This window comes from Macaca mulatta, chromosome 1 (genome assembly GCF_049350105.2).
Source record: "Macaca mulatta isolate MMU2019108-1 chromosome 1, T2T-MMU8v2.0, whole genome shotgun sequence".
In the NCBI taxonomy this organism is placed as follows: Eukaryota; Metazoa; Chordata; class Mammalia; order Primates; family Cercopithecidae; genus Macaca; species Macaca mulatta.
Genome location: NC_133406.1, coordinates 158,058,003 through 158,075,609, shown reverse-complemented (window position 1 = coordinate 158,075,609; position 17,607 = coordinate 158,058,003).

The following is a 17,607-nucleotide window of genomic DNA, read 5'->3' as shown; positions in this document are numbered from 1 at the left end:
CACCTGCACTCAAATCCCTTTTTTTTTCATTTCTAAATAAAGTAAATTGCATCTTCATCCACCTAGTTACTCAAATCAAATACATACAAATTATCCTTGACTCTCCCCTTTTCCGTTTTTCCGTATACAAACTGTCAACAAATATTGTCCACTTTACCAGTGAAAATAGATTCCAAGTCCATTTCCATTCCTTCATTGGCCTCCATATCTCTATTTCTTCCCATTTATCTTGCCATCACCCTGATGCAAATGACCATCTCTCAGATTCCTGTATTGCTTCCTGAATAATTTTCCTGTTATCAATAGTTGGTGCTTTAAGATCCATTCTCCAGTAGCAACCAGAGTGGTTAAAATGCTACAGTCATGTTCATCATTCACTTACCTAATATTTATTGAGAACCTGTTATGTGCCAGGATTACACTGGGAGTTGCCGAAGAAGTCAATAAAACAACTAAAATTTATGCCTTCGTGGAACTGACGTTCTAGTAGGAGCAGAAGGTGAAGTAAGGCAATGAAAACATTAGTCAAGTCATGTTTTGGAAGCTAAGAACTATGGAACAATATAAAACAGGAAAGGAGTGTAGGGACTATCTGGCTAGTCGTCTTCTGCAGATGTATGCTTGGTGCACTGCATAGAAGCATGGCAGAAGTGACGAAAGGGGTTGAAATCCCACGAAGGTAATTTTTCTGATTCTTCTGTCCAGATGGGGCTCCTTTTTCAAACACATCTGCCCATAGTGAATATCTTTTTCTAATTTACTGAAAAGTACAGTTCATGGGCCATATAGATGTGTTTTTTGTTTGTTTGTTTGTTTTGTTTTGTTTTTGAGACGGAGTCTCACTCTGTCACCCAGGCTGGTGTGCAGTGGTGAGATCTCGGCTCACTGCAACCTCCGACTCCCGGGTCCAAGTGATTCTCCTGCCTCAACCTCCTGAGTAACTGGGACTACAGGTGCATGCCACAACACCTGGCTAATTTTTGGTATTTTTAGTAGAGATGGGGTTTCACCATGTTAGTCAGAATGGTCTCAATCTCCTGACCTCATGATCCACCCACCTCGGCCTCCCAAAGTGCTGGGATTACAGGTGTGAGCCACCACACCCGGCCAATGGTTTTGTTTTAAGAGGATCACTGGATGACATGTTAAGAACAGAGTGCAAGGATGGAAGAAGGGGTGTAATTTATGAGATTATTATAAAATTTCAGATGAAAAGCTATGATTACTTGAACAGGACTACAGTGGTAGAATCTATAAGAAGTGGTCAGATTCTGGATATATTTTGAAGACGGAGGAAATAGAAAATTTGCTGTTGGATTGCATATGGAAAATTCCAAATCTAATCACCTTCTTTTTGCCAGTAGAGTCATATTGAATTTGAGCTTTCCAACTCTTTAGACATAATCTCCATTCATTCTTCAAGATGCTCACAAAACTTCAAATACATAGCCTTTCTTTTTTGTCCTTATAGCATCCAAGCCCATTCTCAATCCAAGGCCTTGGAACTGGCTCATTTGCTGTTCTCTACAACAAACCCCTCTTCTCCCAGATCTTTCTATGGCTTACTCATTCTCATTAGTCAAGGAGTCCAAATGTCACCTTGCACAGGGATGCCATCTCTGACCATTCTGTGTAAAATATCACTTGCAGACATTTACCACACATTTTACTGATTCATTATGTATACATAATTTATCACTGTAACTAATAAGTAATTACTTATGTATTCTCAATTTTATTACAATGTGAGACCCATAGAATTAGAAATATTATCTTGACCTAAAATAGTGTCCAAGTAACAGTGGATGTTCAATAAACATTTGTTGCTTTAATTGGATTACCCCAGAGCATTCAGACATTTACTTTAGAACTCCCATTGTCTTTAATATGTTCGATTACTACTCCCAAATCAAAATTCTCCCCTTTTTGAAAGAACTTTAATGCTAGTAAAGGGGGTTTACATTGCACAAAGTTATAGAGAAGATGAAAGTTTCTTAGCTTCCCATACCCCATTCCCTCTAGAGGTGCCTAGGGTATATAAGTGGGGATAATGGTAGCTATTCATTTTCAGTTTTCAAATGCTGCACTCTTTACAATTAGTGTGGAAATTATCTTATATTGATAATGCTCAGTAATGTCAGAGATTATAAAAAATTAGGAAGATGAAGATAAAACAAACTTACATTAATCAGAGGTGATCATTCAGAATGAAGTACGTTAGTTCTAAATCAATAATATAATATTTTGCTATCACATACGGAACATCAATTATGTACATGAAGTGTACATAATTGTCTATTTATAAGTCCTGCCTAGGGGTAGTTTAATTCTATTGCCAAGCTGCTAGAAATTCAATTGATGCAGTGCAAATTAATGGTCAATGCTAATAATACAAAGTTTATGAGATTTAGATCCAAAACAGAGGCTGTTACAAATAACATTTCAATTATTAGTTCTCCTGGTGGTCTTTAATAAAAGAGATAAAATAGTTGTCATTCTAAAGCCCTGGTTAGGTTCAAATTCTCTTAATTTGCCTGTATCAAAGATGTTGCAGAAATTTATAGTATACTTCTTTATGTGAATATCTCAGTTATTTCAAATTCTTTTGTGTGCTAATTGATACGTAGGAAAGCAATTTCAAATAATAAGCCATTCTTCAGATAACCACAGTAAAGTAAAATCACAGTTTGAGTTTATTTCTTTCTACTCTGTTCCCAAAGCAACATAGTCACATCGAGATTCCTAAAATCTTTACCTTAGAAAACGACGCCTGAGCCAACAGTGGCTAGAAATACAGGGTCAAACTGTTTTTTAGTAAACTCAGAAAAAAAAGCCACTCAAAATAGAGTCAAGGTGAACTTTGAAAGATTTCATTTGAATTCCTACAAATACTTAGCAAAGTCTGTATGAGTGAGCAAGGAGATAATGACATATAATCAACTGTGAAAGCTGAGAAAGATGGGAAACTGTGACAGAGAGAAACGGACTCATTCTGCAATCATCTAAATGTGGCCTTCCTTTCTGGGTGTTTCCATCCCACTATCCCAGTCTCTAACCCATATGTTACTGCAAGCGTCTTCTACCTTCTCTCTGCTACTCTTACCTTCTTAAAATCCATTCTCCTTCCTTAGGCCAAAAAAATCTGTTACGTTGAATCACATGAAATTGCCATCTAGACACCATCTTCTAAAAGAAACTTGTCTTAAAACCAAGGTTTGGGCCGGGCGCGGTGGCTCAAGCCTGTAATCCCAGCACTTTGGGAGGCCGAGACGGGCGGATCACGAGGTCAGGAGATCGAAACCATCCTGGCTAACACGGTGAAACCCCGTCTCTATTAAGAAATACAAAAAACTAGCCAGGCGAGGTGGCGGGCGCCTGTAGTCCCAGCTACTCGGGAGGCTGAGGCTGGAGAATGGCATAAACCCGGGAGGCGGAGCTTGCAGTGAGCTGAGATCCGGCCACTGCACTCCAGCCTGGGTGACAGAGCGAGACTCCGTCTCAAAAAAAAAAAAAAAAAAAAAAAAAAAAAAAAAAAAAACCAAGGTTTGACTATCCTGGGCTTCCTTCTATATTAGTAGTCACCATATTCTGTTGGAATGACATATTCACATCCCTCTCTCTCTCTCTCTCACCAAACTCAAGGGCAGGAGCTAGTTCAAGGGCAGGAGCTGTCCTATTCACGTAGTATCCCAATGCCTAGCAGAATGCCTGGACTAGAATGAGTACTCAAAAACATCAGGTATGTTGAATTGATGTAGAATAAGTTTTAATTTTTAGAATTTATTATTTTTGTTTTGTTTTTCAAAATTTCCCAACAATGAGCATAGACATGGAGCTTGGGATTAGAATGCCCTCCAAATTTATATACACTTCTGGGAGAACGTTTTAAATATGACAGTCTTTTTAGCATAGAGTGGTCTAGTTCTACAAACTTTATTAAATATGTGTATTTTAGTATTTTTAAAATACATTGGGCCAGGCGCAGTGGCTCATGCCTGTAAGCCCAGCACTTTGGGAAGCCAAGGCAGGCAGATGGTTTGAGCCCAGGAATTCGAGACCAGCCTCAACAAGATGGGGAAACCCCAACTCTACAAAAAAAATAGAAAAATAGTCAGGCATGGTGGCATCTGCCTGTGGTCCCAGCTACTTGGGAGGCTGAGGTGGGAGGATCACCTGAGTGTGAGCCCGGAAAGTAGAGGCTGCAGTGAGCTGTTTTCATGCCGCTACACTCCAGCCTGGGCGACAGAATGAGGCACTGTCTTAAAAAAAAATGAGTTCAAAACTTTGTAAGATCTCACAACTGTCACTGCTTGTTCTTGTTCATTTCCAAAGTAGCTTCAGTATAGGATGTTTGCGTTTCATTTTCATTTCTATCATTACCCGAAGAGAATAGGGACTTTGTTAAAACTTATGACAATGAAAATACATATTATGAAAGGTCTTTTATTCTTAAAATCTAAAGACAGATAGAAGACTTAAAAGATAGGCTTTTGTGTTTACTTACACTGTGATAATTGTGTGATTAAGACTGGGGCTCGAGCAGGATAAGAACGTCTTGAAAAGGAGGATCTTATTTTTATAGACTACCATCCAACTCTAGTCTGGGTGACTTCTCTTCTATTGCACACCTTCAGTTTCCCATTGAGTGTGGTATAATATCAGGTCCACTTTTCATAGAGGACTACATGATTTTTGTGAGTCCCTAGAGCCAGCTATTGACTTGTAAGTCTCCATAAAGGTCTACAAAGCATCAGCTACTCTTGAACAAAAAGCATTGTACATCCAGTGTCCCTGGAGAATGACTGCATAAACAAACCTCTCCTGGAGATCAGCATGCAATTGAAATACAATTTGCACCTGGTGGCAAAAGTTGCGAAAAGTCAGTACTTGATGAGGGAGAACTTTTTAAAATCCTTGAAACAGCAGAGTGGCTCAAGGCTATTTGTTGTATTTGCAATAAAAGTGTAATCCAGTGTAATATGCAGGTAGTTACCAACTAGAGAAAACCAGCTGTGATGCTATTGAACAACATCCCTCTCTCCCACCAAATGAGCTGTTAAGAGAATAAATAGAAGTGGTAAAGGACTAATAAGAATTTTGGAAAAAAAATACTTCAGGAAAGGTTACACATTAGAGTTATACTAGAAGCTGTAACGATTACAGAAATCTTGGTGGTTCTACAGTGTACATTTCAGATACTTAATTCTAGGTTTGGGAGATGCCTGAAGAGGAAAAGCTGTGTGCTGAAAGAAACTTTGGTGGAGAAACACTAAGCCATACAAAACTTATTTATTTAAAAAAATTGGAAGCAAGCATGTTTGTTAAAAATACTGCATTTTGTGTTTTTATAAACCTTATGTTACTACCATCTGTAACACACTTTTCTGGAATCTAGCTGGTTTAATTTGGAGCTGATGTTAGTTCACTACATGAATTTTCACAGAGAACACTCTCTTATTTGTAGTTATGGTTTCTGGCTAATATATTATTATTCCATACAGAATAATAGAAAATATATATTGTTCCTTAAAATCTCCAGCACTTTCAGAAGTAGGGTTTGTTCAATGAGAGTCTAAAAGGATTGGAAATGATTAGATAGCTGAAAGAATAAAGAAAACCTATAGTCTTAAATTCATGTTAAATTTTTAACATTTATTTAAGAGACAGTGATTCAAAATATTTTTAAAAATTTTTCTGCTTCCTCTGATGCTTATAATTTCTGTTTCTGAAATCTCAAGGCAATTAAGACACTTTTATTTTATCATTGAGAATACACAGCAGAGTCCTTTTAACCAGTTAAATTGCAAATTGTTTTTCTCTTAGCTAATTGATTACCGGCTAATATCTTCTTTAAATTTGACTTCTTTTTAAAAATTGTGTAAGATTTATTAAAATAAAAATTCAATATAGAACTTCTGGAATTGGGACATTATCTGATCCAGAAAATAATCAAAGAAGGTTCAAGATGTAGAACTCTAATAATTTAAGTATGGTTTCTCTGACAAAGGTAGAACAGTAGGGAAGTAGAGTTGATTTGGATATATAGATAATAAGTTCAACGTGGACATATTGAGTTTGAGATTTGGGTGGGATTTTCAAGTGTAAATATCTCAAAGGTATTTGAAACATGAACCTAGAAATGAGCCTAGAAAGCAGAAGTGACAATCTTAGTTCTACTTATTAGTATAAACATAAAAGTCAGAACCCTGAGGAGAAAAGAGCTCTCCTCTTTTCTGGATAGACAAGGTATGTGACATACACCTCTGTGTTGGGTAGAGATGTATGTGAAGGAAAGAAAAGCAAGATATTACGGCTGAATCTTACAGAATGTGCACAATTAAAAGATACTAAGAGGAAATAAAAGTATAAGAAATTTTAGAGAGAGAAAAACTGGTGGCTGCTCTGAAAACCATTGATAAAAATATTTCAAGGAAAGGACAGCCATTACCAGCATCTAAAGGAGAAATCAGTGGAATGAAGGGAGAAAACAATTAGAGTAAATTAGAATTTGTTAATAATAATCAAGAATCTTTCAGTAAAATAGTGGGCGTTTTCCTCTATTTCAAACAAAAATGACTGAGTAGATATTATGAATTTGTTAACAGCAGATGTCTTCTGTAGAAAATACAGAGAGGAAAAAAATGTCACTTGCTATAATTTCTGCCTTTTCTTGTTAGAAAAAATGTATTTTTTGATATTTATTGGTAAATCATTTGTAACATAAGTCTCATCTTGACTGGTTTTACTTTAAAAGACAAGCATAACTATCTGGTTCAAATGTTATTTGAAACTAAGATACAACTTTTAAAACATTTTTAATTCAAACAATTGAAAGTAAGTGATAAAATTGGCAACACTAGTACATAGACATAACTTTATGAGCTGAATTTGTCCAGTCTTTGAGAGGAGTAATTTAATTTAATATTTTGTGTGAAAAAGTAATGAACACGTTGTTGAATTTATATTTTTAAAAAAGTAAAGAATTCATGGCTTCAGATAATATGACTAAACTTTTTAAAATGAGACCAAGTGATGACATTTGATAGAAGAAATATATTTTCTTCTAAAAATGTCAATTTTCCATTAGCTTCTTTTCATGTCATATTGGCTTTTATATCATTGTTAATCATTTTTAACTCATGAAAAGTACCTGGTGCTAACGTTTTAAAAACTCTAGCTTTAAAAAGAAATAAGACATCTTAACATTAGTTCTGATTTCTTGAGACTAAAAGATGCAGTAGAAATGATTTTTTTCACATCTCCCTTGCATACATTTTTCCAAAGAAACTGTAAGTAATCCATATTTCAGTTAGTGCTTTATGATGTAGTTTAGTATGTATGTCTTATTCTAATATTTTAACTTTTGAAAGCCCTGAGCTTGTTCTTCCTGTATAATGTTCTGCAAAAGTATCAATAATTTTCAAAGAACTACTCAGAAATTGGATTTTATGTTAATTGATGCATACTTCAATCATTCCACTTGACTACAGGCCCCTTGAGAAATGCTGTATCTTTCATTTATATATGCTCAAAGGCATACCCAATGCTTGGGTGGAATATAATAAGGGATCAATTAATAGTTGCTGAGCAAATCAATGGATCACACACACACACACACACACATATATGGGAAGTGTTTGTGAGTGTGTATATATAGATATACTATGAATATTTCTATGGCTATAACTCAGTGTTACATGAGGATTTTTATTAAATGTTAATTCAATTTAATTAAAAAATCTAATTAAAAAGTATCACATAACACCACTTTCCCTTCTTAACTCTCAAACCAAATCCCCCTACTTTTATCCCACAACACAATATACTTTCTTCATTTAATTTTCAATCCTTATTGTGCTTATTCGATATTCCAGTTAGTTTATTTAATTCAACATATCTGGAGTAATTTGTAAATATTGACTATAATCTTTATTGAACTCTGAAGATATTCCAACACCCAAATACAGTGAAGCATGAACAAGGGATTAGCCAGAGAAACTTAGGTTGGGATCGCTGATCTGCTAGAAAGTAGGTTTTACCCCCTTGATCCTCAGTCTCTTCAACTGCATACATAAGATTATATGTGTTCTTCTCAAACTCCATTATTATATCAAGATTGAAGATAATAAGGGTAAAATTATCAGTAGAGACTTTGCTATAAGCTTAAGAAAAACTGAATTTAACTACACACTATCTCTCTATATTTTACAAGCCCGACTTTTACTTTGTTCTTTAAGTGGAAAAGTTTTGGATGTAATATCTTCTGAAATATTCTTAATAATTTAGCCAGCATGTGTTTGATAAATGACTTATGTTTCTAATACTAATTTTGGCCAGAGGCAATGTTATGGATGATTGTTTCAGATTTGAAAACAAATCATATAATATGTAACCTCCAAATAGGTTTATCTTTTCAAAAAGAATAAATGACTTTTAAAGTTCTATTGGTTTGCTTGTCTTGGAATGCATAGATTTATATTTGTTCTTGTATTTCTAAATAGAGGTCTTATAATACAAGTTAGCATCATGTTCAGAAAGAATTGTAAGTATCATATGGCTGTCTAGCGCTTTCAACTTTCTTAAATACGCTTTCACGCTTATTAACTCATTTCATTTTCCCAAAAAGGAGCGAGAAGTAAATAGAACAAATATTACTTTTGTTGTTTGTGTGATGGGGAGAAGTAAACATACTGCATATGAATAATTGCTCAGAGCAAAGCAGGAAGTGGGGCATCTTTTGATCTGCAGACCTTCAGTCTTGGATCCTCAGCACTACTTCCAGCTGAAATTAGCCTGGGTTTTAGAATCAGTTTTCTTACAGAAGTGGTGCAGTTGAAGTGTACAGAGAAAATAACGTAAGAGTTGAAGAACATGAGACCTTGGGGGAATTTCCACAAACAAGGGAAGTCCAATAGTTATCGAGGAGGCACCAAAGGTTATTATGCCAGGAACCATGATATATGAAGCTACTCATTTTTATACATACACAAGAAAAGTCTGGGAATTTTCTTGGTGACAATATTGGTGGACTAGATATTTGTATGTGACTAATCTGTCTTCAAATAGTGGTTTCACCATAAGAGATGTACTTTCTCTTTTGAATAGCTATAAATATACTATTATCCTTATATTAAAGGATACATTATTGTGCACTTCAAAATATGTTAAAAGGATAGATCTTATGTTAAGTGTTCTTATTGCCTCTGTCCCCAACACAAAATACAAACAAAAAACAAGAGGACAGTTTTGGATGTGGTGAATATATTTAGTACCTTCATTGTGGTACATGGCTCTAAGCTCATCAAAATATTGCATTAAATATGTGCAATTTGTCGTGTATAAATGATGCTTTACTAAAACTTTAAAAAGAACATTACTGTCGTAAAATTTTTCAGAAGAAAATATCAAGCATGTTTATCCAGAGTATTCTCTGCTTTGCTCTACTAAAAGAATACAACCAGCTTAACCAAAGTTGACAGCAGCACAGTGGGTCTTGGCTATCCAAAAGTTTAGAGCTGGCTATTGAATCAGTTTCTGGAGGTTGCTTATGTAAAGCTCATTGCAACAGCAGCCCATGAACTTTACACCTCATTGTGCAAAAGTCTATTTGGAAATGTTAAGCCTTTGGCAAGGACATAGGATCTATAAATCATCCTTGCATGGCTTAGAAATTCTTGTACATGAACAGAACCAATAACAACACTGTGTGCCATAGTTTCAGCATCAAGACTGCATTCCATTAAAGGAAATTGCCATGTCCAGATCCTGCAGGGACCAATATTTAAGTCTCTATCAAATAAAATAGAATGTTGACAGTTTCAGCAATTTTACTGTGAAAATATCTGGGATGAAGAATGAGCAATTAACATCATCAAAATTAGAAAAGAGATTTTGACCTAGTAATATTTTCCTTTTTCATCACTGTGATCAACGGAATTGGCTTTTCAATGTTTATAAATGTCTATGTTACATGTTGTGACAAATATCTACCTTTCATATATCACCATCTGGAGGGGTGAAAAAAAACCATGGACTTTGGCACATATACTGGCGTTTTGATCGTGGCTTTATGTCACCATTTATTCAGGACAGACTTGCTGAGCACTTACTATTAGTCAGGCACTGTTCCAGCTATCAAAATTACAAGGATGAGCACTGAGACACTGTTTAGTGAGGAAGATATACATTAAACAAAATAATTCCACAAATAATTTATAATTTAAATATGAGTAATGATTTCAAGGACGAGCAACTATAAAGAGACCTAAGATAGACACAATTCTGGGGGATGGAGGCAAGGGTTGCCTGATAAATTTCAGAATGTCCAGTAACACCTGAAATCACAATTGTTAACAAATGATTTTTAGTGTAAATATGTTCAGAATACTGCATGGGAAATGCTTTTACTAAATAAAATATATATACACACACACATATATACATGCACACATATATATATGCACACACACACACATTTATACATATAAGTGAAAATATATTTATATCTTTTTCCCTAAATGTACCAGTGCCAGGTAGGGAGTGCTGATCTTTAGTCCTAAGGGGTGTCAGGAAAGGCCTCCCTGAGGAAGAAACATTTAAAACGACACACCCTAAGGCATGAATGGCAAGTAGAACATAAAGAAGGAAGAGAAAATAATATTCCAAATATATGAAGTTTTGGATTGAAAAATTGTAAATATACAGAATGACTCATTGTTTTTCAGAGGCAGAGAGAAGACTGGGCATGGACGCTTAGTGTGTTAAAGGGCAAAGCCAGTAGAAAGTGGATTGCTAAGGCCCGCACCGCTCCGTCATCCAGGGCTTTTCATACCTTACGCTGACCCACCTGACTTCTCTGATCCTCAGTTTCCACATATGGATGCTAAGACAATACATTCCTCCAAGGCAGATTTGGAAAATTAACTTGAGAAATGTAAGCGTAAGACTGGGTATAGAACCCTAGCTGACTCTTTTCTCTTTCTTGCTGTAATTCACCTGACTACCTTTGGAGGTTTTTGTATGGTTTTGTGAGAGATATTTTCCACTCACTTTAATTTTTCCCCAACTTAAGGAGTGACATTTAAAGATATCCTCTCCTTTGTATTTTAGTTGCATGGTGTGTTACTGTATTAAATCTAAACTTAAGAATAATTTTGCCAGTGGGCATCTACATATCTTGGAAGTGATTATTTCTCAGTTCTCCACTTTCTTTCAAGAAAATATCGCATTCACTGATAATGCAAGACCCAAATAGCTTTCTCCTCTTTTTCTATCATACTGAGACTTTTAAATCCGTTCTTTTGCAAGGGTTATTTGGGAGACCACCTTGAAATGCTTTCTATGGTTTTAAGCTAGAACGGGATCATACTGGGGGGAAAAATCGCCTTTCCTGATAGCCTGGCTTCCTCCCCTCAACTGCTGGCCACCCCAGAGACAACTTCTGTCTAGTGCTCTGACATGCTGATATTGAGTGAGTAAGTCGGCCTGGGAGTGGCAGCACCGGGCCAGAACTCTCAGTGATGAATGTCAGCACAGCGGCCGCAGTCTTTCTGCCAGACAGGAGGCTAACAGGCAAACGGCAGGGAGTTCACAAGCTTGGAGGGGCTTGTTAGACAGAGTTCAAAATTCTGGTGAACATCTCTCTGCCACTCCACAGAACAGCTGCAGCCTCAACAGTGGGAGTCTTCGCACTGATTTTTCAAAAAGCTCCCCCTCAAGAATGTAGTGTTGTAGTACACTGTTAAATGTCCTAAATTATAGTATATTGTTATCCATCACACTCTTCCCTCACCATTTGTTGCAAAGTTGCTAATTTGGCTAGAGATGATTTCACTTATCAGAATGAACTTTCTCTCATTTTCTTCTTTCTGAGAATTTGTCAGCTTTCTGCTTGCAGAACTTCTGTGTGAAACTCAAACACAGTCCTTGCTTTAGCCCAACTTAGGTATTAGTCACTTTAAATTATTTCATACTGAGAAGTAAGTGATGTCTTGAGAAAACAGATTCTAAAAATGTAGTTTATATGCAAGCGATCTATTTATAAAAATATTTCATCCATTGAATATTAAGATTTTCTTATTCAACTGTTAAATTTTGAGAATCTCACAGTGTCTGTTGCAGGCACTGGTGCTAAAACAGTGAACAAGACAAATTCCTTGCCTTTCTATAGCTTGCATTCTACTAGAGACAAACCTTAAGTCTGCAAATAAACAAGACAAATAATTTCAGGTAGTCATAGATGCTATAAATTAAAATAAAAGCAAAATATATGCTATGGTGTGAATGTGTCTCCCAAAATTCATGTGTTGGAAACTTGATCCCCAATGAGACAGCGTTAGGAGGTGGGGCCTGTTGGGAGGTGTTTGGGTCATGGGGGCTCTGCCCTAATGAATAGATTAATGTCATCATAGAAAGAGCTTGAGAGAGTGGGTTTGTACTCTTGCCCTTCTGCTACTCACCATGCGACGACATTGCAAGGATGTCTTTGCCAGATGCTGGCACCTTAATCGTGGACTTTCCAGGCTCCATAATGGTAAGAAAATAAATGTCCATTTATTATAAATTACCTAGTCCCAGGTATTCTGTTATAGCAGCATAAACCAGACTGAGGCAATAAGGAAACCCTGTTGGGGAAGTGGAGAGGGCAGTGTTTCTGATAGGGTAGTCAGGGAGAGGGGCCAAGGGTTCAACACTGGGACTGAGCTCTGAAGGCAAGGATATGCCAGTGGCACCTCCAAGTTTGGGATGTTTGAAAGATTAACATGAGGAATGTACATATAAGAACAGGCGCAGGCCGCGCCTGGTGGCTTACGGCTGTAATCCCAGCACTTTGGGAGGCCGAGGCGCATGGATCACTTGAGGTCAGGAGTTTAAGACCAGCCTGGCCAACATAGTGAAACCCTTTCTCTACCAAAAATACAAAAAATTAGCCAGGTGTTGTGGTGCATACCTGTAATCTCAGGTACTCAGGAGGCTGAGGTGTGAGAATTGCTTGAACCCAGGGAACGGAGGTTGCAGTGAGCTGAAATCATGCCACTGCACTCCAACCTGGGCAACAGAGAGAGTTCTGTAAAAAAAAAAAAACCAAACAAAAAAAAGTGGGTGCAGAGCTGACACCAAAGAAACTTTGTTGATTTTTTTTTTCTCATAATGTTCATGCTAGTTATGTAAGAGTGAAGAGGATTCTAGGCACAAAGACAGCAGATATAAGCTTTTAAGCAGTGGTACAATTTGGGTTCTCCAGGAACCAGTCGCTGAGAAAGAAATTAGTGTGCAAAAATTGCATTAGTGAGTACTATTAAGAAGCCTGTAGAAGAGAGGAGAGGGATGCAGGTGTGAGCAGAGGGAGAAGTCAGGCCATGATGAAGCCTCAATGGGAAATTCAGCTGCCCTCCCTGAAGGGAGATCTAAAGGTGCAATGAACCTTCAGAGCTGTTGTGCATTAGGGGACGAGGGCTAGGCCTTTATTTCCTCCTGTAGGTCAGTCATTTGATGCAGGTAACCCAATAAAGAAAATGTGACCCTTTTGGACAAGGCAGCTCTCTTCAGCCTAGGGAATTCACTAAGAGCCGAGCACAGGGAAATAATTCTCCACGGACCTCTCACCTTTCTGGATGAGCAGAGTACAACACAGAGTCTACTCAGAGGTTTAAGCAATTAAATATCATTTTGGGAACTTCGAGATTACTTTTGATCAGACATTCAAATTTGACTTATGCTAACTAAGATTTTGTTTCCTTCCTTGGTTATAATAATGGGAAGATTTTGAGGTGCCAAATGTGAACCATGTATAAATGCAGTATTAATTCAACCAAACAAATATTTTTTGAAATGTTTGTATGTGTTTTTCTCAAAGAGCTTAAAAACCACTAGAAGAAGCAGATACAGAGCCAACTCGCTATGATCTATAATACAAGATCAAGTGAAGGCAAGATGAAGTAGTAAATAACAACAAAATATTTCAAAATTCAAAGTGTAGAATATATCTTTAAATGAAAGATAGTGTAATTAAATAGAGAAAATGTTAAAATGTGGAAGACATCCTTTAAGTAGAATCTTGATGCATTGGAATGGGGGAAATCTTTTAAGCTGAGTCCAACAGGTGAGCCAGCCTGAAGGCGTAGAATGATTGATGGTCAGTAGGCTGGATGGCTGGAGAGAAAGGCTGTGGAGGGATATATTGAGAGGCAGGATGGAAAAGATAATTAATACTTGGAATGTTGCAGGTGTTGAATCCCCTACTAAAAAATTCAGACTTGATTTTTTTAGAGTAGTGTCTCAAAATGTGGCTCATGGGATGCCTGCATTAAGACCATGTGGGATGCTTGTTAAAAATTCAGATTCCCATACTCCATCCTACACTTTCTGAATCAGAATTTCTGGGGCTAGTTCCCTAAAGTCTGTAGTTTTTACAAGCTTCCTACTACAACTAGAAAATCTCTGCTCTGTACAATGAGAAACTATGGAAAACTCAGTTCTCTGCCTCTCTCTCTATAGCATTTGCATCGGATTCCAGGAATTAGGGCCCCAAAGTGTTTCATTTGAAACAATAAGTTAGCAATTTAATATGCTCATCTTCCATTTGCCCATTTCCACTGATGTATAACATTCCAATACTTTTCTCTCCTTTCCAAAAAATTACTTACTTTTATGAGACGCTCAGAAATTGTTGTCAGTCCTGTAGTTACTATTCTCTAGTCTTAGTGGAGCACTTTCCAGTCTTCCAATCATAAGAATTATTTTACAGTAGAATAAAAGAGGCATCCTCGGGGCCCTTGGAGACTGTTTTCTGAGTTGCAGTCATAGCAGGGAGTTGATTTTTTTGTTTATGATCTGTAAATTTCCTCCCAAATGTCTGATAGGTTTCAGCTCCCTTAGCATCCAGTCTAATCTTGTATTTTTCACTTACAAGTCTGCCCAACAATTTAAAAATTTTTCCAAGGAACTGTTTTTCCTTGTTTCCCTCATAAGTACTTGTTTTTCACCTGCTTCATTTCATAAATCTCTTGTTAATATTTTCTTTTATCTTGGTCTTCTTTTCTTTAGGATAAGAAGGACTGTGCATGCTAACAGAGAAGTGATGCATTTTATAAAGTATATCAGATTCCTCACCATCCTCATTTATTAACAGTAGAATTATCATAGTAGTAAAGCGTATAGTATAAATAACAGTGCCTCTCTTTCCTCCATTTTCCTCTCCCAAGTCATATCTATTTTTACATCTATTCTCATATTTTGTTTCCTCAGATTTCCTCTATGGGAGGAGAATAAGTTAATACTCTTCTTTAGCAAAAACATCAAACATGGATACTAATGTGATTAAGGAATTTTCCCCAAAGCCATGCAATAAGGGATTGGGTGAAAAAAAGAAGTCACACTTTCTCTGGCTGTTAAGGTGTGGGGAGATCAAAATTAACAAGTGATTCTTTACAGCCTGTCTGTGATCTGCTCAAGGAAGTTCCACCTGTGGCACCTCCAAGATGCAAAATCAAGAAAAGGGAGGCCAGAAGTGGGAATAAAAGATTCTAAATATGGATAAAAACTGTGAGAGGAATTTTACCAGAATTTGTTTTGGAAATTTACAGTAGAGAAGAAACTGATCTTCTATAACTGTGTTGGATATGGATGGAGAGAAACATTAGTATTTTAAAAGTATGGTTATGGGCTAGCTTTCCCCTTTGTAGTGTGTCAAATACCATTAAAACACTTTGAAAAAAAGTGGTTAATGGAGCTGAATGTATTTGATAGTAATTCTGCTCTGAGGCTGGATCACATGGATTTCTGAATTCATAGTTGTTCCAAGCGAAGTCAACAAGCCAGTTGTAAGTGAACAGTCTTCACTTGTTACGAAGTGAAGGGAATGTCCGCATTAATGTCCCTAGAAGAGGGAGAGAATTGGTTCATCACTGATACATGAGGAATGAGTTTTCCCAAAAAAAACTGCCGTAGTGTAGGCCCAGACTACAATGCAAGAACTGAAGCCACCTGGGCAAGCCAGTTGTACTGGAGGCAGTGAGGATGAGACCCAATGGCTAGAGGTAGGGGTGCAGTCATCAACAGTACTAACAGTAGCAGTATGGACTGTCTGCCTGAAATATGAGATGTCTCCTAGATATTGAAGAATAAGGGAGTGCTGTGGCAAGCTGGTGAGAAGTGACCGGGTCAGGATTCTAGCTGTTATATTGTTGGAAAGTTAACCGTAGAGTCGTTGGTTCTGTTGCCACAGTGGATACTCATTACAAGCCCTCAGTTGTAGTTTCCCAGGTGTTATCTATGATATAACATGATGGCTATCATATAATTTATGATATACGTGATATAACAATCTATACTGCCAAATAAAACAAACTTCTGTGTTTTTCTGGCACCTTTCTGGCAGCATTATTTCTCTGTCCCCTTTGATAGTCGAATTTCTAGGAAGTAGTCTCTATGGTGTTGACTTGGCTTCTTCAACTTCCTTGATTCATCTCTTCCCCTCATCTATACCCAAACTCCCCAGCAAGTGCTGGCGTTTTTGTCACCAGGCACCATGTGAAATATGTTTTTTTTTTTTTTGTCTGTACCACAGTTTTCTCTGACATGGTCTACTGCAGAGATTCAGATTGCTTTTTTGGTAAACAATTTATGTGCCCACATAGGGCGATTACAAGGAGAAAACTAGTAGTGGCTGGAAAATGTAAGTGCCAGTTCCCTTGACGGTTGTGTATGTCATTGGAAAATCATGAAAATGTAATTCTAGCTTTATATGTCAGTCTTACAAGCTTCATTAATATGGACCTGTCTTTGAGGGGTTTACCCATTCGTAGTATACTGAAGAGGAATAAAAAGACTTCTAAGTCTGAAGGATTGAGGAGGTGACCTAGGCATATGGTGATGTCACTGAGACACTATCAATGGGATAATTTGTGGGCAACTACTCAGTCTTACTCAGGGCAATGCTGTCTATTTGTTTTCTGTTTTAAGTTTTACAGTTACCACTGTCTCTTCATCCTTTATTTTACTTATTTGACCAGGTAATTTTGCATCACTTAATTGCTTCCCTGTATTTACTTCAAAGAACTTCTGAAAATCACTTCCTTCTTTACAAAGATAATTGGTTGAATTTCAATAGTAGTAAGATGTTATTACACAGGATCTGTGTTATATTTAATAGTTTTGAATTTGCCCATATCTGATTTAGTGATGCTGATAATTGACTGAGTTCCAGTGAAAACCATATCTTTATCTGAACTTAATATTCCTTAATATTGTGAAGGAACCAATCATTTGTAATGGCTATTACTCCTATCAAGTCTCTACAGATTTTCAAATCGATATGGAGATGTTCATCAACCATCAACACAATCTCATTATCCTTATATTACTTTATAGTAGTTTTTCTGCCTTTATTTTTATTTTATTTGAATTTGCCTTCCTTAATCTGGTTACTTCATATGATATACTAAGAATTTCTTAAAACCATTCTGATTTTATTTAGTCACTGCATTTTGAAAACATGTTGGTATTTGTTGTATCCAATGAAAAAATGCTGCTTTTCTTACATTACACAACTACATCTGTGGATTTCTTAGCATTCCTTTCAAATGTTTTTTTAATGTAGTATTGTAC